The 23258-nt window shown below is 49.7% G+C and overlaps 1 protein-coding gene across 1 annotated transcript in view; it reads left to right on the top strand.

Moving 5' to 3' along the window:
* The window catches only part of LOC144258216 (uncharacterized), a 970182-nt gene that overhangs the window by 812643 nt on the left and 134281 nt on the right, over positions 1-23258 (top strand). The gene's annotated exons all lie outside the window — the stretch shown is intronic.

Raw genomic sequence — 23258 nt, 5'->3', positions numbered from 1 at the left:
TATTGGTGGGTTCCTGGCTTGAAAGTCCGTCTGGAACACATCCACAGCTTGGATGGGTCATTCAGTCCTTTGTTCAAGGCTTCAGTTTGCAGAGAAGTTGCTCCAGAGGTAGGAAGAGGGATTGAAGAGAAAATGAAGATGATGCAGCTGCCCTTTCTCTTCCCTTTGCCTTGTGGCTTGTACTTCCTGTGTCCCAAACACAAGCTTCACAGCACATGGCATGGAAAAGCCCTGGAGTTCTCAGTACACAGGCATACCCCTGCATGTCTTGCTGACTCAATAGGTGTATCCCCTTGGTTCTTTTCATGGGCTCATTGTACAGCTGATGACCCTTGACAGGCCAGTGAAGAGGCTCGGCAGTGCTGATGCCAGTCTGTCCGGGGGTGTCACCCAGAAACACTGCACAAGTCTGGAAATACAGATATACCCTACATGTCTATAACTCACAACACAAAGGTGGTACAAAACAAAAGGATCATACTTGGAAAATCATAGCATTTTCACTGACACCTTACATGGCATATCTAGCATGATTCATTGCAATTTCATCATATTGGTATTTTATTATTAATTATTATTATTAAAGTGTCTCACAATTGCCTACAGTGTCACACCTAGTAAACCAGTGAATTCCCAGACCAGCTCCCTGGGTCCCTGAAGATGCTGAGCACTCTGCTTATGAGGGATTGAAATACCCACATATCTGCTGGGAACACACACAGACAGGCACAGTCTGTCCCCTGTGACAAAGTTCCTGCTCTACCTTGGTGGGTCTTGCGCTTATTGGCGGATTTGCTCGCCTTGGAGCTTCACGGCAGCCCTCAGCTTGGCCGTTTTTCTGAACCCACAGTCCAGGTTGACGACTCCTGGGTCTGACCAGGAGTTGGGAGGATTTGGGGGGAACCCGGGCCCGCCCTCTACTCCGGGCTCCAGCCCAGGGCCCTGTGGAATACACCTGTCTAGGGTGCCTCCTGGAACAGCTCTGCGACAGCGACAACTCCCTGGGCTACTTCCCCATGGCCTCCTCCCAACCCCTTCTTTATCCTCACCATAGGACCTTCCTCCTGGTGTCTGATAATGCTTGTACTCCTCAGTCCTCCAACAGTCCATGTTCTCACTCTCAGCTCCTCGCGGCCCTTGCTCCCAGCTCCTCACACGCACCTCACTAACTGAAGTGAGCTCCTTTTTAAACCCCAGGTGCCCTGATTAGCCTGCCTCAATTGATTCAAGTATCTTCTTGATTGGCTGCAGGTGTTCTAATCAGCCTGTCTTACTGGTCTCCAGAAGGTTCCTGATTGTTCTGTTACTTTACCCAAGGAAAAGGGACCTACTTAGCCATCTGGCCTGACCCTGTCACAACCCCTATGTTCACTCTTCTAGAAAACTATGATCAATTATTTACATAGTATGGCTTGTTTGAGGTATCATTTGAAAATGCATAATCTATAGAATATTATCCTCCTGTTAAAATATGTGTAGCAACACTATGTAAAATTATGAGATTTTACTGTATCATATTAGTGAAAAAGTTACAATTCTGTGGAACACCCTCAGACCAGTTCCTCAGAGACAGCAAGGCAAGCAGCTGGTCAAATTGCCATTCTCCAGGAGGGGGAAGGTGTGAAGAAGACATTTACATTCCTTCACAGGGACCACTTGAAGCTCATATCTACAACAGACAGCCAGTCACCATGACTCAGCTGAGAACTGAAGTTGTTTGTCGTACAAAGGACTGAATTATAAAAAGAGGGGAGGAAAATGCTTGAGACTCTCTCTCTCCCCCTTTTCCTCTGCTCATGACAGCTCCTGAAGAAACTGAACTTGGCAGCAGGGGCGAATTAGGGGGACTTCTGGCTGAAAGGACAGCCAGCCTGCCTCAGGATATGGTGAGAGAAACATTTGCTTTGTATCCGTTTTAGCTTGTTAACTTAGATGTTAATTTGGGTTTTATCTTGCATTTCTTTTGTAAACAATTCTGGCTTTTATACCTCATTACCTGTGGTCAATTAATATGTTTTTTTTTGCCGGTACTTAGCCATCTCGTTTTATTGTTTCATCTAACCAGTGTGTTGGGATTAAAGTGTGTTGGAAAATCCATTTGGGATAATAAGGCTGGCACGTGTCATTTTCCACTGATGAAATGACAGACTTCATATGACCTTGCGTCGTTCAGTAGTGTGCTGGACAGTGAAAGATGCACAAAAGTCCGGGACCAGAGAATTTTCTGGGGTTCTCCTGTGGTGCACTGTAATTCGTGAGTCGCTGACTAACAGCGCTCAATACTGTGTAGCTGGCAGCGAGTTACATGCTGGAGACTGGGTGTTAACTGCCCAGGAGTGGCTGTTCTCACAGTAAAGCAGTGGAAAAGCCACCCCAGCTTGGGCAACTGAGGAGAAACAGCTGTTCAACCAGTCAAGATTGCACTGTGGTTAACGTCACAGACACTAAATTTCAAAGCATCTCCTAAAACACAGAGAAAGTAAATCCATGTCCCAGAAGTTGAAGACTCCAGACAGAGGACAAGTCTCCCTGGAACTGCTTCTTGCAGAGAGAGAGAGGTCCAGACACAATGAGAGAGTCCTGGGGAAGCTGGGAACACTAAGAATGGGCTGGTGGCGTTCAGTGGAGAAAGGGAACAGGAAGGGCAGGGATATCACTGAATGCAGGATCTCAGCAGTCCGAGATGTCAGGATAGCACCTAGTGCAGCCCATTGGAAAACATAATCCCAACTATACATATAAAATGATGGGGTCTACATTGGCTGTTTCCACTCAAGAGAGGGATCTTGGAGTCATTGTCCATAGTTCTCTGAAAACATCCACTCAGGGTGCAGAGGCAGTCAAAAAGCGAACAGGGTGTTGGGAATCATTAAGAAAGGGATAGATAATAAGACAGTACATAACTTGCCTCTATATAAAATCAAGGTACGCCCACATCTTGAATATTGTGTGCAGATGTGGTCGGCCCATCTCAAAAAAGATACATTGCAATTGGAAAAGGTTCAGAAAAGGGCAAAAAAACCCGGACTAGGAGTATGAAACAGCTTCTGTATGAGGAGAGATATGTAAGACTGGGACTTTTCAGCTTGGAAAAGAGACAAGAGGGCATATGAGAGAGGTCTATAAAAGCATGTCTGCTGTGGAGAAAGTAAAGAAGGAAGTGTTATTTACTCCTTCTCAGAACACAAGGACTAGGAATCACCCAATCAAATTAATAGGCAGCAGGTTTATAAGAAACAAAAGGAAGTATTTCTTCACACAATGCACAGTCAACCTGGGGAACTCCTTGCCAGAGGACGTTGTGAAGGCCAAGATTATAATAGGGTTACAAAAAAAAACAAAAACCACCATGAGAAATCTATTGAGGACAGGTCTGTGAATGGTTATTAGCCAGGATGGGCAGGGATGGTGTCCCTAACTTCTGTTTGTCATAAGCTGTGAATGGGTGACAGGAGATGAATCACTTTATGATTCCCTGTTCTGTTCGTTCCCTCTGGGACACTTGGTGCTGGTCACTGTCAGAAGACAGGACACTGGGCTAGATGGACCTTTGGTCTGTCCCAGTGTGGCCTTTCTTAGATACCAGGGAACCTAGTGAGTCCAGTGCAATGGGAGGGAGTAGGAAAATCCCTGGGTGTGGAGAACACTGGGAAATTAGAAACTATCATAAGGAAGCAACAGACTCTAAATAGTCTAGAAAAGCAGAATGTGAAAAATAAGAATCGGGGTCATGTGACTTCAGGAATGAGGGACTCAAAAAACCAAGTCTGCAGAGAAGAGAGATTGTGGCTATTGCACATGGGGATGGGGGGAGCAACTCTCCAGCTCTCAAGGATTTTCACCAGCAACCGAGGCCACTCTCCCATGCACGGGGCAATCCGGAGCAGTGAGGAGTTGTGTCCTCTGTAATCCTGGCTGAGTTTCAATGCTCTGCTGCTGGAGCTCCCTTGTCTGGATTCCCCCAGCCAGCATTCAAGGTCTGTGTGATCAGTAACCCTGCACCAGCCGCTCTGACCCCAGCAGCCTGCTTCTTACACCCCAAGCACATTCTGGTCTGGGTGGAGAAGGCTCAGGGTTTGAGAGAAGGCCAGGGGTAGGAAGCTTCTGTTCGTTATGCTGGACCTAACCCCCCGTTTTACTTGTGCAAACAGGAGATATTTGACACTGTGCGATTCTGCTCCTGTGCTCTCTTCCCACAGCGTTCAGCAGCAGGGGAGGGTCCCTGGTCGTGTGTGTGTCACTGGCATGCTGGGGTGATGCTGGAACAGGACAGAGCAGAGGTGGCATTGTGGGGGTGGCGTGAACCTCATCTCTTCCGTTCCCCTTCCAAGAACCGAGGGGACAGGAACCCTTACCCAGCGAGGTCACATTCTCACAGGTCTCCTGCATGACGTCTCTGTAGAGGGCTCTCTGAGCGGGGTCCAGCAGAGCCCACTCTTCCCTGGTGAAATACACAGCCACCTCCTCGAAGGTCACCGGCCCCTGAAAGAGCAAGAGCCCCACACTCAGGACCTGCTGCCCCACTCACAGCCCCACTATTCGTGGGGGAGAGGAGCCAATCAAAGGGAAACTCTGGGTGGACCGCAGTCAACAGAGTCCCACCCCCACCCCGCTCAGAGCACCCAGGAAACACCAGGGGGAGGGGGCGAAGAGACACCCCTCCTCTCTCCCAGCAGATCCATCACACACCTACTAGCCACAGACTGATACCGGAGATGCTGCCCCGAGCAGGGTCTAGGGAGAGATCTCTTGTAGGAAGCCCAACACCCTCCTCCTTGTGAAAAGAAAAGGAGGACTTGTGGCACCTTAGAGACTATCCAATTTATTTGAGCATAAGCTTTCGTGAGCTACAGCTCACTTCATCGGATGCAAACTGTGGAAAGTGTAGAAGAGCTTTTTATATACACACAAATCATGAAAAAAATACCTCCTCCCACCCCACTCTCCTGCTGGTAATAGCTTATCTAAAGTGATCACTCTCCTTACAATGTGTATGATAATCAAGGTAGCCCATTTCCAGCACAAATCCAGGGTTTAACAAGAACGTCGCGGGGGGGAGGAGGGCAGGAAAAAAAAAGGGGAAATGGGTTACCTTGCATAATGACTTCGCCACTCCCAGAGCTGGATATGAGGCAGGGGAATCTCCCCTAAGCCTGACTGGTGGCTTCCCCCTTCATATTTCAAGGCACCCGCTGGTTCGTTGGGTCAGGCTCCAGCACTAGGAGTCTGGTCCTTTTTCCCAGCCCCATCTAAGTAGGTTATTTTCTGTTCACCAGACTGGAGCATTTCCACCTCCGAACCTCATGGGTCTCTTCCTAGAATCTAGGGCCACTTATTAAACAACTCCCAGCAGGACTGCCACCCCCTGGCCTCCTCCCTTTCTCCACCCTGTGCATTTCCTGCCCCGCTCCAACCTCCAAACCAGACGGTGCAAACCTTCCCCTCTCCCGTGTATTTGCTGTCCCTCTCCCTCCTGCAGGAACAGATCAGAACCCCCCACAATAATCCCTACCTGAGCTGGCTCCTCTGCAGCCATGTCGCTCCCCTGTCCCATGGGAGGACGGGATGAACCGGAAAGAAAAATGAGCGTCGTTCTGCAGCCTGGCCGGGCGAGAAGGGCTGTTGTGGAAGTTTAGGAAAGGGCATTAGTTCATTTCACATCACGCTTCCCCCAGGCTCTTTCCGTGCAGAGCGAGATCCGAGATTCTGCCGTCCTGAGAAAATGCTCAATCTCTGGATTACAGCAGAGACCTGGCCCCTCCTGCCAGGCTAAGCCCACAGATACACTTTGAACCTCCTTTCTCCCTCCCGCTTCCCAAAACAAAGTCTTTGAACGCAATCCTAGAAAAAAGCAGAACCAAAGGAGTCCCTTTCGAGGATTCCCTCTGACACTGACCCCACGGCAGCCACACCCCAGCAGGACGGACATGGAGTCAGGAACTGGGTTTTCCTCTCTCTCATCCTCGTCTTGTCCTCAGGAAAGTGATTCTCCCCACAGTGCAGTAATACATCTGTCTGGGCAGATGAGAGAGCTGGAAATCTCTTTCAAAACTCTTATCCCACGGACCCTGTCAGTCTCTCTATCTCCTTTTCCCTGGGCCCTCTCCATGCCTGTCTGCTAGGAAACACTCATTCCTGGGTTGTTTGCTCCCCCATGGCTGGACTTGCTCCTGCAAATGGCAGGAGAAATGGGGTGCGGGGCTGTTTGTGTAGAGTCATTTTATAGTCCCTCACTGCCTGCCCGGGATTTCCCCATTGCCTGCCTAGGAACCCCACCTGCCCTCCACCAGCATCCGCCAGCCTATTTGCCTGGGACCCCCTCCTCCTCCCAGCAGGACCCCCTGACGCTTTACAGGAGGACCCCTCACTCTGCGCCAGGGACCGCCCCACCACAGCTCTTTGCACTGGGCATGGCAATGGTCCCAGGAGCCAGCTGGGCAATCCCAGACAGAGCCCCTGGCACAGCACCAGGCAGCGTCTAATCCCCTGCCCCACCTGCCCAAGAGACCCCCACCCCCACTGGTCTGCAGCCAACAGGCCCCCAGCAATACCCACTTCCAGGACCCATAGCCTTAGGGCTGGGCACATCAGAACTACCCCCCGAAACCCCAAACCCTCCGGAAACCACCAACCTGACTAGGGTCCCCCCTGCCCAGCCACCCAGAGGCCTCCCCCTACCACAATGCCCCTTCAGCTCCCGCTGCAATCTCCCCACACAGACATGCACCCCCCCAGCAACAGTGTTCCCTCACAGTGTCTGACAAGTGGACAGAAAGTTATCACCACCCCCTGCTGGCCAGTCACACAGGCAGAGGGAGCCCGGGGGGACGCCTCTTTAACAGGAGAAGGGAAGCCATGGACGGCCAAAATAAGAAAGACATTTCCATACTCTGTCACTAGCAAATAATGGCCACCGTGGATCCACCCCAGAGTTGGCTACAGCTTTGCACTGCGGGAAGCCTCCCCTCACGGAGACCCTTTGTCATGGGGTTTGGGATACTTCTGGACACACGCTGCACTCAGAGGGACCTCCTCATCCCGTGCCAGCTGGAGAAAAGAAAAGGGTCCAGCCAACTCTCCTGTTACCAACTGGGAACCACCCATCCCCCAAACAGGGGGAGGCCCCTGGCTTTGATGGGTATTGAATATATGGCTAGTCTCTTTTATCAGCAAACATTTTTAACAGAGAGAAAGGAGGGAACAAAGGATTCTCAAAGGAGAGGGAAAGATGATCATTGTTGCAGGGGGGTTAATTTCCCAACCAGGATGGAGAAGGACTCAGGGCGACAGGTTCCCCCCAAGGAAGGACAAGTTGCTGGGATTTACAGACATGGGGAACAGCCCCAAACCCAAGAGGATTTTTAATTGACATTTGATAATGACATCGTAAGAGGGAAACCTGAGATTGGAGGTCAGCGTTCAGAAATGAAAGAGAAAGGGAGTGAAATCTGAGGGATTTTGGATCCATTTATGCAAATTATAGAGAGGGAAGTGGAAAATGAGAGGGATTTTATAGCAGTTGTTGATAGGAGGTAAAAGCTGAGTGTATTTCCCACCACTGTTTGGTCAATGAATAGAGCGGAAATGGGCAACGTTGGCAAACGTTTTAGATCCATATTCAGGAATCTGAGAAAAGGTGTCAATCTGAGAATTTCGTCGTAATTTATAATTACAGAGAAAGGGAAAGCTCTCAGGGGCATATTCAATTAGAAGGAGACAACTAGAGTAAAAGTGGGGCAAACGTTGAGGGTATTTTTAGGAATCTTTGAGACGTTCAGAGAAAACGTGTCACAAACTACGCAACTGAGAACATGGGATAAACGCCAAGAACGGGGGGGCTTTTATGTGGCTATTAAAGAACTAGGTGGAAAAGGGGGACCGTTTGTGATATAAAATCCAGCCTGTCCAATACATAAACAGAGAGTGATGGTCCCCCCCCCCCCACGGCCCCCGTTCACCTGGGCAGCAGCGAGCCCTCTGAGGGGCTGACTGAAGGGGGCAGGGGGGGGAGCTGGAGGGCTCCCTGGGGGCGGGGAGGGGGCGGCAGTGGAGGATGGGCAGGTGGTGGGCAGAGAGTCACTTTCCTCCCCCCCGCCCAGCGCTCCCCCCCGGGGTCTCCCACTCACCGGGGCGGGTCCCAGCTGGACAAATCCCGCCCCCGGCCGGGCACGGGGGCGTTAATGACGGGCCCCACCCCGCACAAACCCCGGAGGGGACCCGCAGCTGCTCCTCCCATAGATCCGACACGAGGCAGCGTTTGGTCTGCTCCAGCCCCGCCCCCAGACGCTGCCCAGCCCCCGATCTGCTCCAGGCCACGCCCCCAGACGCTGCCCCGCCCCCGGTCTGCTCCAAGCCCCGCCCCCCACAAGCTGCCCCGCCCCTTCTCTGCTCCAGGCCCCGCCGCCAGACGCTGCCTCGTGTCGGGTCTCTCGGAGGAGCACCTGCGGCTCCCCTCCGGGGTCTGTGCTGGGGGGGGCCGTCATTAACCCCCCCGTGCCCGGCCGGGGGGGGCTTTCTCCAGCTGGGACCAGCCCCTGGCTCTGCCCGCCCCCGACCCGGTGAGTGGGAGACCCCGCGGGGGGGGGGGAGCGCTGGTGGGGGGACAGGAAAGTGACTCTCTGCCCCCGGCACGGCTGGGATTGGGGGGGGAAGAGACTGCGGCCCGGCGGGCGGGGTCCCTTGGGGGGTGTTGGGGGGAGAAGCCGGAGTTGCGGGGGGTGGGGGTTGAACTGTCTCTGTGCAGCCAGGAAATTCCCGGGGGGGAAGTGGGGGGCGGCGGGGGAGTTAATTGGATCCCCTTCCCCCCCCCACGGGCACAAATGCCCCCCAGTTTTCCCCTTTTCCCGCTCGGTAGCTCCCACGTGGTTGTAAACTCCCCCCACCCCCCCCCCCATTGATCCGCTCTCTCGTCTCCCCTGATCCCCCCCCGTCTCTCCTTCCTCCTCACATGTCCATTGAAACTCCCCTCCCTTGGGGGGGGCGGGATTTCCCTCCCCCGCCCCCGTTTTATCCGCAGCGATTTGTCCCGGTGTCGGTGGGAAGTTGGAGCCCGGAGCCATCCCCCAACCTGGCTGCCCCGGCGTGGGGGTGGGAGGAGACGCCGGGTCTCTGCCGGGGCGGGGAAGGGAGGGGACGTGTCCCCCATGGGGCTGCCCCCGATCCCGGCTTCCGAGTCCCACTTGCTGCCCCCAACTGCCGCACCGTTGCCCCCAGCCCCCACCTACCTCCCACCTGCCGATCCCCCACTACCGCCCCCTCCCCTCCCCCAGGGAGCCCTCCAGCTCCCCCCCGCCCCCTCCAGTCAGCCCCTCAGAGGGCTCCCTGCTGCCCAGGTGAACGGGGGCGGGGGGGGGGGACGATCACTCTCTGTTTATGTATTGGACAGGCTGGATTTTATATCACAAACCGTCCCCCTTTTCCAGCTAGTTCTTTAATAGCCACATTAAATCCCCCCCCCGTCTTGGCGTTTATCCCATGTTCTCAGTTGTGTAGTTTGTGACACGTTTTCTCTGTAGGTCTTGTTGCCGGCACCCAGTGCCCAGAGGATGAACAACAGCTTGAGTTGGTTCGTTACCCGGTGTGCTGCACCCAATAATCACAACGGGGTGGAGAAGCAGAAAAGTTTATTTAAAGCTTCAAAAAGGTACAGGGAGATTTGAATCTCAAATCCTGTACAACAAAGCAGGAAGTTACACAGGTTTTTACACATCCTTTTTTTTAGCATACTTATTGAATAGTAAGCTGCTCCAAGTATCCATAGAGCCAGCCAATCCAGTTCCCAGCTAGTTCCCTGATTTTCTGTATTATTTGTTAAACTATATATAAAGCTGCTTTATTTAGCATTGTTTTTTTATATTTTTTTTGTTTGGCCTTGCTTAGTTTTAGGCAGTTTGACTCTGCAACATACTGTTGCAGATTTTTAGCATAACTGCTGTGTGTGCCTCCAGGCGGGGGGGGGGGCAAGGACACTTGGGCCTAGCGCAAGGGGGCTTCATTGACAATTGTGGTTTTTTATTTTTTTGAGTTACTTAGTGGCCATGCCCCAGTGTTCCCAACAACTTCCCCCTTTGAGAATATTTAATAGCCTTGGCTTTGAGTTTTTTTATTTGGGTTATTTATTTTTTTATAATATGATTTTGTATAAGTATTTTGTGATAGCTTTGAAGATAATGACTTATTAATTTTTGTAAAAGGGCTTTGATATATGATATTGCATAGCATAATATTAGTAATACAAGCAATATAGGAAAGAGAATTTTTAATAGCAGGCTAAATAAATTATTAAGCGAAGACGACAAACCTTAGCTTGAAAACAAGGTTTGCAATTAATTGTTTTTTGGGGCAATATAGGCAACTGTGCTTTGGCTTGGGCATGGCCTTTAGCTTGTATTATTTTTTTATAGATTTTATAATTGTTATTATTTATATATATATAATATTGGAGCTTGATGAGGGCATAAATTTTTTTTGGGGATGCTAAGAGATAGTTTAAAGCCAGCTTGTTTTGGAGGGAAAAGGTTTTGAGCTGTTGTATTTTTTTATTTAATATTTTTATTGTTGATTTTAAATTATTAATTGAGTTTTTTAATTTTAAGGTTATTTTTTAAGTATTATTTGTAGTTTTATAGTATAGTGGTTTATGCATGCCAGGGCTGGCCCGGTAAACAGTGGCGCTATTTTTAGTACAGAGTATTTTACTACTTTTTTGGTTGTGAGGGGATTTTTTATATTGCTTTTTAATGCTTTAGTTAGTTGCCGCAGGGGTTTTTTTTTTGTGACTTAACAGAGGTGTTTGGGGCATTTTTAATTTTTTTTTGGGGCAGTGTGGCGGTTATGGAAAGATGAGGAACTTTATGAGCTGTATAACAGGTACTTGTTTAGTTGGCTGGCAGCACTTTGTAAGCTTTTTGGCCACATATAAAATAGTGACCTTGTAGGGCCCAGTAAGGATTATTTTTTAAGGGGATTTTTGGGATATTTAAGGCTGCTTTTTTAAATAGTTTATATGCCCTTAGGGGGGCATTTTATTTTTTTGATTGGGTATAAGTGGGGGCATTTTTAATTGTGCTATTTAAATTATATTTGCTATAGGGACTATTATAAACCTATTATTGGCTTGCTATATTGGAGATATTAATTGGACGGCAAGTTACATTTTTAAACTTTTTTTTTGTGGTAAGATTATTTGTAAGTGTTTTTTTAAAAGGGGAGGAACTATTATATTTATATTGTTGGCTTTTTTTGTTGGTTTTTATTTAATATTTATTAGCTTACTGTGTAATAACACAGGAGCTTTTTTTTATAGGATGCTTATAGGGATTAGATTGGTTCTGGGTAAAACATAATATTTTTTTAGCGAGTACTGCAACTGAATACTCCTGGTCCTGATAGGTGGCTTGCTGTAAAGAGGTCTTGTTTCAGAACGGTGAGTTTGTTTTTTTTTGCTTTTTGGTGGTGGCTAATTTTGCTAGAGTCAAGGGCAGCATATTAAGGGGCATTCCCGTTTTGGGGGACAGTGGAGTTGGAGCACACACCCAGCAATCAGTCTGGTTTGTTAAATTAGTAACATGGTGCGCAAGCAAAACAAAGGAGTTATGCTCCCGATATGCACAGTTTGGAAATATCAATACAGAGAATAACAATGTTATTTAATGAATTATTATTAGAGTTTTTTTAACCCAGGGTCTCCAGTACCTGGGTGGGCCCATTTTAGCATTAAGGTGCCCGCTATTTGTGTTTTTTAAACAGTAGCTTTAGCCCGAGATTGTTACTAGATGAGGAGTTAGCAGGTTGGACGGTCCACTGTTCTGCTGACGAGGGGGCAGGTACTGCCTTCAGACGAGAGTGATGGGTCCAGTTTTTGTGTCCCTTGATTTTTGCCGCTGTATGGGAAATCAGCAGGACGGTATAGGGTTTTTTTTACCTTTTTTGGAGAGGCTTGTCTTTCCAGGTGCGAGTAAGCACAGAGTTACCGGGCTGTAAGGAGTGGACGGGAGAGTCCAAGGGGAGAGGCTGGGAATCCTTGGTATATTTGTGAAGAGACAAGAGAACAGCGGACAGGGAACACATATACTGTGACAAAAAATCATTACTCAACTTTTATTTCCCTGACAGAACCGGGGTGCCATTTATAGGCCATGCCCTTTTCAACATAATTTTAAAGGGACTGAGCCCTAATTTACTCTTTGGGAGAACGCGGATACGGAGTAGGACGAGGGGCAAAGCATCAGGCCATTGCAGTGAGGCTTCTTGGCACACTTTTGAGAGATGCCGTTTAAGGGTCTGATTGGTACGGTCCACGACACCACTGGCTTGCGGTCTCCAGGGCGTATGGAGTTTCCAGGGGATCTGTAAGACATGTGAGATGCTTTGAATGATTTTTGACGTGAAGTGTGTCCCATTGTTAGATTCCATTTACAGGGGGAGTCTAAAGCGAGGAACGATCTCCTTAACAAACTTGAGGGCCACTGTCCTGGCAGTGCAGTTACGGCAGGGGAAGGCTTCTGGCCATCCGCTGAACCGATCCACTATAACAAGGAGATGTTTGAACCCTTGGGTCCGGGGAAACTCAGTAAAGTCTATTTGCCACACTCGTCCAGGGCCCGGAGTGGGTTCTAGGGTAGCTGGTGGCACAGGATGTCCCGGTCGGGGGTTATTCTTATGGCAGACTAAGCAGTCCGCTTGTACCTGGGCAGCCAGGGGTCGGAGTCCGGAAGTGATAAAATATTTTTTTATTAGTTGGATAAGTGCTTTTTTGCCAGCATGAGTGGTTTGATGTAGTTTCTGCAGCACCGGCCGGATCAGGCCATTTGGTAAGAGGACCTTCCCTTCTGGGGAATGGAGCCATCCCTCCTTTTCCCGGAGATTGAGTTTGTCAGTTAGCTGTTTTTTTTTTTCAGAGGACTGAGGGGTTGGAAGTTCCCCTACTGATGGGATAAGGGCATGCATATGGGTATTCTTAGTTTGAGGGGATGGCAGGGTGGCAGCATGCTTAGCCTTTTTATTTGCCCGGGCGTTATTTTTGGCCACATTTTGATTTTTTTTTTTGATGGGCTTTACAGTGTACCACTGCTACTTTTGAGGGGAGTTGTACGGCTTCTAGGAGCCGGAGGATTTGGGGCCCATACTTGACTGGGGAGCCTTGGGCTGTCAGCATTCCCCTTTGCTTTTATAGGCCAGCATGAGTATGCAGCACACCAAAAGCATACTTTGAATTAGTAAAAATGTTGACCCGCTTTTTTTTTGACAGTTTAAGTGCACGAGTCAGGGCTATTAGTTTGGCAAGCTGGGCAGAGGTCCCAGCAGGCAAACCTTCAGCTTCCACAGTGTCATGGAGGGTCACAACAGCATAACCCGCCCTTCTTTGCCCATTTATTACAGTATTGCTACCATTAGTGTACCACTTATAATTTGCATTTGGGAGAGGTACATCCTTTAAATCCGGACGGCTGGAGTACTGGACATCTATGATTTTTAAACAGTCATGTTTTTGTTTCTTTGTTTTTGGCAAGAGGGTGGCTGGGTTAAGGGAGGGGCAAGGCTGGAAGGTGACTTCAGAGTTTTTTAACAGCTTAGCCTGGTGCCGAGCAATCCGAGCCTGGGTGAGCCAAAGCCCTTCCTTTGCATTCAATAAGGCTCGGACCATATGGGGAGTATAGATTTGCATAACCCCTCCCAATGTTAGCTTCTTGGCTTCCTTAAGCAATAGGGCAGTAGCTGCGACCGCCCGTAAACATGCCGGCCAACCCTTTGCAACCTGATTCAATTGCTTAGAAAAATAAGCCACAGGACGCTTCCATGCTCCTAACAGCTTTGTGAGCACTCCTAGGGCCACCCCCCTTTGTTCATGTACATACAACTGAAACGGCTTAGAGAAATTTGGCAGGCCCAGAGCCGGGGCTTCCATTAATTTTTTTTCTAGGATTTTAAATGCTCTGTTAGCCTTTGGGGTCCAATAGAAGGGGTCATGATTTGCTCCTTTTACACAGTCGTACAGGGGTTTAGCCCACAGTTCAAACTTTGGGATTCATATCCTGCAAAAGCCTGCCATACTCAGAAATGCCCTGAGCCGCTTACGATTACTTGGGGTAGGAACTTGAGAGATAGCTTCCTTTTTTTTGCTTGAAAGCTGCCGCTCCCCTTGCCGTATGTGAAACCCGAGGTACCGTACCTCTGGGAGGGCAATTTGAGCCTTACTCCGTGCTACACGATATTTCCGGAGTCCAATAAAATTCAGGAGGCTCACGGTGGCTTTAAGGCAGGGTTTTTGGCCCACAGTGGCAATTAACAAATTATTTACATACTGCAGAAGGAGAGCCTCCTTATTATTTCACTCCTGTAGGTCCCTGGCCAGAGCCTGGCCAAAAAGGGTGGGAGAGTTTTTAAATTCCTGGGCCAACACTGTCCAGCAAAGTTGCTTTTTAACCTTTTTTTGGTCCTCCCACTCGAAGGAGAAGATCTCCTGTGATGGGGTGGCAACTGGGATGGTAAAGAAAGCATCTTTCAGATCAAGGACTGAAAAATGGGTATACTGTCCCCCTATAGAAGCCAATAAGGTGTACGGGTTAGGGACAAGAGGGTGCAGAGTCTTAACCCGTTTATTGACTGCCCTTAGGTCCTGTACCAGCGGATACGTGCCATCAGGCTTCTGTACGGGTAGAATGGGAGTGTTCCAGGCTGACTGACATTCCCGGAGAATACCATACATTAGGAATTGATTTATAGTTTTTTGTAAACCTTTTTTGGCTTCCCTTTTGATTGGATACTGTTTTACTTGCACTGGGCTTTTTTCTGGTATGAGCTGAATAGTAATAGGGGTCTGGTGGGTGGCTTTTCCTGGAATCCCTGATGCCCACACGAGGGGGTACACCTGGTCTTCCCACGGACTTCATTCTGGGGCTTGCATGGCTGAGGGCTCAACTGCAAGGGTCATGATTCAGGCATTCTCAGGGGGTAAGGTAAGGGTTATTTCGTCCTCAGTAAAATGCAGGGTGGCACCGAGGCGACAAAGTAGATCCCGTCCCAGCAGAGGTGTTGGACACTCAGGGAGGCATACCAGCTTGTGGGATATAGTCCTGTCTCCCAAAGCACATTCCGCTGGGGCATACACTGGGCACTTGGTGTCCCTGCCTGTGGCTCCCACCACAGTAAGGGAATCTGCTACTGGCAACTGAAGAGGCTGATTTACGGCAGTTCGGGCCGCTTCAGAGTCCACTAAAAAATTTATTTCTGAGCTTTTTACCCGCATCTTTACTCGGGGTTCCGGGGGTAGGGTGGTCCGTCTCCCCTGACACCCCTATTCCTGCTCCATTATTGCCATCATAGGGGCAGCTCCCTTTTTTTTTTTTTTGGGCACTTATTTTTTTAGTGTTCCTCCTGTTGACACAGGGCACACTGGTTGCGACCCAGTCGTCTCTCCTGTAGGCCCGGACGGTCGCGTCCACGGCCCCTTCCTCCCCGGCCACTTTTTTTAGTGCCGGCCTGTACCGCTGTTGCCATTAATTTTACTTGCTTTTTTTTTGTTTTGTTTTTTTTAGACTATAAGCTTGGTTTGCAGTTTTTAAAATTTGTGCCATGGTTATACCTATTAAATTTTTTTTTTGTAACTTTTTTTTAATATTAGGGGCTGCTTTGCTTGTAAAAATTTCCTTAATAATTGATTTAGTTGCCTGATTATCGGGGTCTGCATTAGTGTTCTGTCGAATGGTGTCCCGAATACGCTGTAGAAAGGCCCCTGGGCTTTCTTTTAAATCCTGCATTACTTCATATGGCTTTGCCCAATTATTATGTCTGACAGCCGAGTGACGGAGTCCATGTAAAAGCAACTCCTTATAGGAGGTAAGGCGGGTTATATTCCCATGATTATTTGGATTCCACCTGCGGTCTGCTCGGGGGACTTGTGCATCCGGGTCAGGGACATTAATACGATCCCGGTCGTACCGTCTCTGCGCTTCCTCCCTTGCCTTGGACACAACCTGTTGTCTTTCAACCTCAGACAATAGGGTTCGCAGGAGGACGTTACAATCATCCCAGTCCGGCTTGTGACTACTGAGGCACCCCTGAAAGACTGATATAAACCTGCTTGGGTTGGTGGAAACTCTCCTGCCTGTGCTTTGAAAGCAGCCAAATCCACAGGATTAAAGGGCACATGAGTATAAACCTGCATAGTTGTGGCAGGACGCCTGTCTGATCCAGACCGGGCGACTTTAGTTTCGGTGATTAAGGGGTATAGGCCAACCATTGGGGACTTCCAAGGTGTGGGTGTAGGGGCCGAAGGGGACACCGGCTCTGCCATTACAGTGGGGGTGGGGGTCTGGGGACTAACATTAGCTGCTAACGAACCAGTCGGAGTCAGATTACAGCGCTGTAAAATATCTGGTCGAGTACATAAAGTCAGAAACAAATGCGCATACATATGTTCATTCCATTTTTTTGTTTTTTGACAGAACAGGAGTAACTGAAGGATCGTGTTGTAATTAATTGACCCTCCTGGTGGCCACCACTCCTGGTCCTCTAGTTGATATTGAGGCCAGTCAACTGTACAGAATTGTTTTAATTGGCTTTTAGTTATCGGATCCGCACCAAATACCTTCCAGTTTGCTAGAATACACTCTAGGGGCGTACACCGTGCCCTAACCTCTGAGCTCTGTCCCTGTCCCATACCTACAGGGTAACTCTGGGCGTCCCCAGGTTCCAACAGAGCATATAATCCGGATTTCAAAAGGTTCCTACCTTATCCAAGGGACCGGTTCTTCACCGTGGCCTGCAGCTGCTCCTCCCCCACGTCTAAGGGACCGGTTCTTCACCGCCGTCCACAACTGCTTCTCCACTATATGAGTGCGTTGCACCGTTGTGCCCTCCAGGGTCGATCAAATCGCGTCTCCTCCGAGGCCCCCGATGAACTCACCGGTGCGCGCTGGGCGTCGGTTCTCGCCGCAATCCTCGACCTCCAGGAGGGGTCCGGGCAAGGCTAAATTGCAGCCTCGAGCCCACCCAGGGACGCCAAAAGCTGTTGCCGGCACCCAGTGCCGAGAGGCTGAACAACAGCTTGAGTTGGTTCGTTACCCGGTGTGCTGCACCCAATAATTACAACGGAGTAAAAAAGCAAAAAGTTTATTTAAAGCTTCAAAAAAGTACAAGAAAATTTGAATCTCAAATCCTGTACAACAAAGCAGGAAATTACACAGGCTTTTACACATCCTTTTTTTTTAGCATACTTATTCAATAGTAAGCTGCTCCAAGTATCCATATAGCCAGCCAATCCAGTTCCCAGCTAGGTTTTTTTTTTTTTTTTTTTTTTTTTGGAGAAGCAGAAAAGTTTATTTGAAGCTTCAAATAGGTACAGGGAGATTTGAATCTCAAATCCTGTACAACAAAGCAGGAAATTACACAGGCTTTTATACATCCTTTTTCCCAGCATACTTATCCAATAGTAAGCTGCTCCAAGTATCCATATAGCCAGCCAATCCAGTTCCCAGCTAATTCCCTAATTTTCTATATTATTTATTAAACTATATATAAAGCTGCTTTATTTGGCATTGTTTTTTTATATTTTTTTATTTGGCCTTGCTTAGTTTTAGGCAGTTTAACTCTGCAACATAGTGTTGCAGATTTTTAGCATCACTGCTGTGTATGCCTCCAAGCGGGGGGGGGCCAAGGACACTTGGGCCTAGCACGCAAAGCTGCTGCAAGTGCCTCCAGGCAGGAGGGGGGCCAAGGACACCGGGGCCTAGCGCGAGGGGGCTTCATTAACACTTGTGGTTTTTTATTTTTTTGAGTTACTTAGTGGCCATGCCCCAGTGTTCCCAACAGTCTCAAAGATTCATAAAAAAGTTTGCCCCACTTTTACTCTAGTTATCTACTTCTAATTGAATATGCCCCTGAGAGCTTTCCCTGTCTCTGTAATTATAAATTACGACGAAAATCTCAGATTTACACCTTTCCTCAGATTCCTGAATATGGATCTAAAACGTTTGCCAACGTTGCCCATTTCCACTCTATTCATTGACCAAATAGTGGTGGGAAATACACTCAGCTTTTACCTCTGTGACGAAGTGGGACTGTTCTTAATGTTTCCTCTGAATAGTGTGGGGGTGCCTCAGTTTCCCCTATGAAGTTCTTAAGTATCTAGGTGGTGGGATAAGGGTGTATGATCATTGCAGAGCCCTAGAGGGCATGTGTGTGCAGGAGTCTGGACACAGAGAATGGCCAACACCCTGTTTCCTGGCCACTGATGGCCTGGGCCCTTCCCCCCTGCAAGGTGAGAGCTAAAGGGTTGGAGAACAAAGGAATCAGGTGCCCTCCTGGCCCCGGAAAGGAACAAAGCCCAGAGGAGGAGGGGCTGGAGGGAGTTTCAGTTTGGGGCTGTCTGGGACATGGAGTGAAGGGCAGACATGGTTGTCTGGCTCACTGCCCCCCCCAAAATGGCCCCAGCTGAGGGGTCCTGTTCTCTGCACCTGCAAGCTCTGTTTTAGATCATGTTCCTGTCATCTAATAAACCTTCTATTTTACTGGCTGGCTGAGAGTCCCGTCTGACTGTGGAGTTGGGGGGCAGGACCCTCTGGCTTCCCCAGGAGCCCTGCCTGAGCGGACTCGCTGTGGGAAGCGCACGGAGGGGCAGAGGAGGCTGAATGGTCCGAGGTCAGACCCAGGAAGGTGGAAGCTGTGTGAGCTGTGTGTCCTGGAGACAGGCTGCTCCCAGAAAGGCGACTGCCCCAGAGTCCTGCCCGGCTTCATGGGGAGCAGTTCCAGAGCATCGCCCAGGGACTCCGTGACAACCTCCTATCAACAACTGCTATAAAATCCCTCTCATTTTCCACTTTCCTCTCTATAATTTGCATAAATGGATCCAAAATCCCTCAGATTTCCACCCTTTCTCTTTCATTATGAACACTTATCTCAAATCTCAGGTTTCCCTCTTATGATGTCATTATCAAATGTCAATTAAAAATCCTCTCGAGTTTGGGGCTGTTCCCCATGTCTCTAAATCCTAGGAACTTGTCCTTCCTTGGGGGGAACCTGTCGCCCTGAGTCCTTCTCCATCCTTGTTGGGAAATTAACCCCCCTGCAACAATGATCATCTTTCCCTCTCCTTTGAGAATCATTTGTTCCCTTTCTCTCTGTTAAAAATGTTTGCTGATAAAAGAGACTAGCCATATATTCAATACCCATCAAAGCGGGGATGGGTGGTTCCCATTTGGTAACAGGAGAGTTGGCTGGACCCTTTCCTTTTCTCCAGCTGGCACGGGATGAGGAGGTCCCTCTGAGTGCAGCGTGGTCCAGAAGTATCCCAAACCCCATGACAAAGGGTCTCCGTGAGGGGGGGCTTCCCGCAGTGCAAAGCTGTAGCCAACTCTCGGGTGGATCCATGGTGGCCATTATTTGCTAGTGACAGAGTATGGAAATTTCTCAGTTATTTTGGCCCTCCATGGCTTCCCTTCTCCTGTTAAAGAGGCGTCCCCCCGGGCTCCCTCTGCCTGTGTGACTGGCCAGCAGGGGGTGGTGATAACTTTCTATCCACTTGTCAGACACTGTGAGGGAACACTGTTGCTGGGGGGTGCATGTCTGTGTGGGGAGATTGCAGCTGGAGCTGAAGGGGCATTGTGGTAGGGGGAGGCCTCTGGGTGGCTGGGCAGGGGGGACCCTAGTCAGGTTGGTGGGTTCTGGAGGGTTTGGGGTTTCGGGGGGTAGTTCTGATGTGCCCAGCCCTAAGGCTATGGGTCCTGGAGGTGGGTATGGCCGGAGGCCTGTTGGCTGCAGACCAGTGGGGGGGGGGGTCTCTTGGGCAGGTGGGGCAGGGGATTAGACGCTGCCTGGTGCTGTGCCAGGGGCTCTGTCTGGGATTGCCCAGCTGGCTCCTGGGACCATTGCCATGCCCAGTGCACAGCGCTGTGGTGGGGCGGTCCCTGGCGCAGAGTGAGGGGTCCTTGTAAAGTGTCAGGGGGTCCTGCTGGGAGGAGGAGGGGGTCCCAGGCAAATGGGCTGGCAGATCCTGGTGGAGGGCAGGTGGGTGTCCTCGGCAGGCAATGGGGAAATCCCGGGCAGGCAGTGAGGGACTATAAAATGACTCTACACAAACAGCCCCCCACCCCATTTCTCCTGCCATTTGCAGGAGCAAATCCAGCCATGGGGGAGCAAACAACCCGGGAATGAGAGTTTCCTAGCAGACAGGCATGGAGAGGGCCCAGGGAAAAGGAGATAGAGAGGCTGACAGGGTCTGTGGGATAAAAGAGTTTTGAAAGAGATTTCCAGCTCTCTCATCTGCCCAGACAGATGTATTACTGCACTGTGGGGAGAATCACTTTCCTGTGGACAAGATGAGGATGAGAGAGAGGAAAACCCAGTTCCTGACTCCATGTCCCTCCTGCTGGGGTGTGGCTGCCGTGGGGTCAGTGTCAGAGGGAATCCTCGAAAGGGACTCCTTTGGTTCTGCTTTTTTCTAGGATTGCGTTCAGAGACTTTGTTTTGGGATGCGGGAGGGAGAAAGGAGGTTAAAAGTGTGTCTGTGGGCCTAGCCTGGCAGGAGGGGCCAGGTCTCTGCTGTAATCCAGAGATTGAGCATTTTCTCAGCACGGCAGAATCTCAGATCTCGCTCTGCAGGGAAAGAGCCTGGGGGAAGCGTGATGTGAAATGAACTAATGCCCGTTCCCAAACCTCCACAACGGTCCTTCTCGCCCGATCAGGCTGCAGAACGACGCTCACTTTTCGATCCGGTTCATCCCGTCCTCCCATTGGACAGGGGAGCGACATGGTTTCAGGGGAGCCAGCTCAGGTTGGGATTATTGGGGGGGTTCTGATTTGTTCCTGCAGGAGAGAGAGGGACAGCGAATTCACGGGAGAGGGGAAGGTTTGCACCGTCTGGTTTGGAGGTTGGAGCGGGGCAGGAAATGCACAGGGTGGAGAAAGGGAGGAGGCCAGGGGGTGGCAGACCTGCCTGGAGTTGTTTAATAAGTGGCCTAGATTCTTGGAACAGACCCATGAGGTTCGGAGGTGGAAATGCTCCAATTTGGTGAACAGAAAATAACCCACGTAGATGGGGCTGGGAAAAAGGACCAGACTCGTAGTGCTGGAGCCTGACCCAACTAACCAGTGGGTGCCTTGAAATATGAAGGGGGAAGCCACCAGTCAGGCTTAGGGGAGATTCTCCTGCCTCATATCCAGCTCCTCACAAGGAGGAGGGTGTTGGGCTTCCTACAAGAGATCTCTCCCTAGACCCTGCTCGGGGCAGCATCTCCGGTATCAGTCTGTGGCTAGTAGGTGTGTGATGGATCTGCTGGGAGAGAGGAGGGGTGTCTCTTCGCCCCCTCCCCCTGGTGTTTCCTGGGTGCTCTGAGCGCGTGGGGGTGGGACTCTGTTGGCTGCGGTCCACCCAGAGTTTCCGTTTGATTGGCTCCTCTCCCCCACGAATAGTGGGGCTGTGAGTGGGGCAGCAGGTCCTGAGTGTGGGGCTCTGGGTCTTTCAGGGGCCGGTGACCTTCGAGGAGGTGGCTGTGTATTTCACCAGGGAAGAGTGGGCTCTGCTGGACCCCGCTCAGAGAGCCCTCTCCAGAGACGTCATGCAGGAGACCTGTGAGAATGTGACCTCGCTGGGTAAGGGTTCCTGTCCCCTCGGTTCTTGGAAGGGGAACGGAAGAGATGAGGTTCACGCCACCCCGACAATGCCACCTCTGCTCTGTCCTGTTCCAGCATCACCCCAGCATGCCAGTGACACACACACGAGCAGAGACCCTCCCCTGCTGCTGAACGCTGTGGGAAGAGAGCACAGGAGCAGAATCACACAGTGTCAAATGTCTCCTGTTTGCACAAGTAAAACGGGAGGTTAGGTCCAGCATAACGAACAGAAGCTTCTTACCCCTGGCCTTCTCTCAAACCCTGAGCCTTCTCCACCCAGACCAGAATGTGCTTGGGGTGTAAGAAGCAGGCTGCTGGGGTCAGAGCGGCTGGTCCAGGGTTACTGATCACACAGACCTTGAATGGTGGCTGGGGGAATCCAGAAAAGGGAGCTCCAGGAGCAGAGCACTGAAACTCAGCCAGGATTACAGAGGACACAACTCCTCACTGCTCTGGATTGCCCCGTGCATGGGACAATGGCCTCGGTTGCTGGTGAAAATCCTTGAGACCTGGAGAGTTGCTTCCGCCATCCCCATGTGCAATAGCCACAATCTCTCTTCTCTGCAGACTTGGTTTTTTGAGTCCCTCATTCCTGAAGTCACATGACCCCGATTCTTATTTTTCACATTCTGCTTTTCTAGACTATTTAGAGTCTGTTGCTTCTGAATGATAGTTTCTAATTTCCCAGTGTTCTCCACACCCAGAGATTTTCCTACTCCCTCCCATTGCACTGGACTCATTAGATTCCCTAGTATTTCAGAATCACCACACTGGGACAGACCAAAGGTCCATCTAGCCCAGTGTCCTGTCTTCCGACAGTGACCAGCACCGGGTGTCCCAGAGGGAATGAACAGAACAGGGAATCATGAAGTGATTCATCTCCAGTCACCCATTCACAGCTTATGACAAACAGAAGTTAGGGACACCATCCCTGCCCATCCTGGCTAATAACCATTCACAGACCTGTCCTCAATAGATTTCTCATGGTGTTTGTTTGTTTTTTTTTTGTAACCCTATTATAATCTTGGCCTTCACAACGTCCTCTGGCAAGGAGTTCCCCAGGTTGACTGTGCGTTGTGTGAAGAAATACTTCCTTTTGTTTCTTAGAAACCTGCTGCCTATTAATTTGATTGGGTGATTCCTAGTCCTTGTGTTCTGAGAAGGAGTAAATAACACTTCCTTCTTTACTTTCTCCACAGCAGACATGCTTTTATAGACCTCTCTCATATGCCCTCTTGTCTCTTTTCCAAGTAGAAAAGTCCCAGTCTTACATATCTCTCCTCATACAGAAGCTGTTTCATACTCCTAGTCCGGGTTTTTTTGCCCTTTTCTGAACCTTTTCCAATTGCAATATATCTTTTTTGAGATGGGCCGACCACATCTGCACACAATATTCAAGATGTGGGCGTACCATGGATTTATATAGAGGCAAGTTATGTACTGTCTTATTTTCTATCCCTTTCTTAATGGTTCCCAACACCCTGTTCGCTTTTTGACTGCCTCTGCACCCTGAGTGGATGTTTTCAGAGAACTATCGACAATGACTCCAAGATCCCTCTCTTGAGTGGAAACAGCTAATGTAGACCCCATCATTTTATATGTATAGTTGGGATTATGTTTTCCAATGGGCTGCACTAGGTGCTATCCTG

This window comes from Eretmochelys imbricata, chromosome 28 (assembly GCF_965152235.1).
Source record: "Eretmochelys imbricata isolate rEreImb1 chromosome 28, rEreImb1.hap1, whole genome shotgun sequence".
Taxonomy (NCBI): Eukaryota; Metazoa; Chordata; order Testudines; family Cheloniidae; genus Eretmochelys; species Eretmochelys imbricata.
The sequence above is the reverse complement of the archived record's forward strand: the minus strand, read 5'-3'. Positions and strand labels throughout refer to the sequence as shown.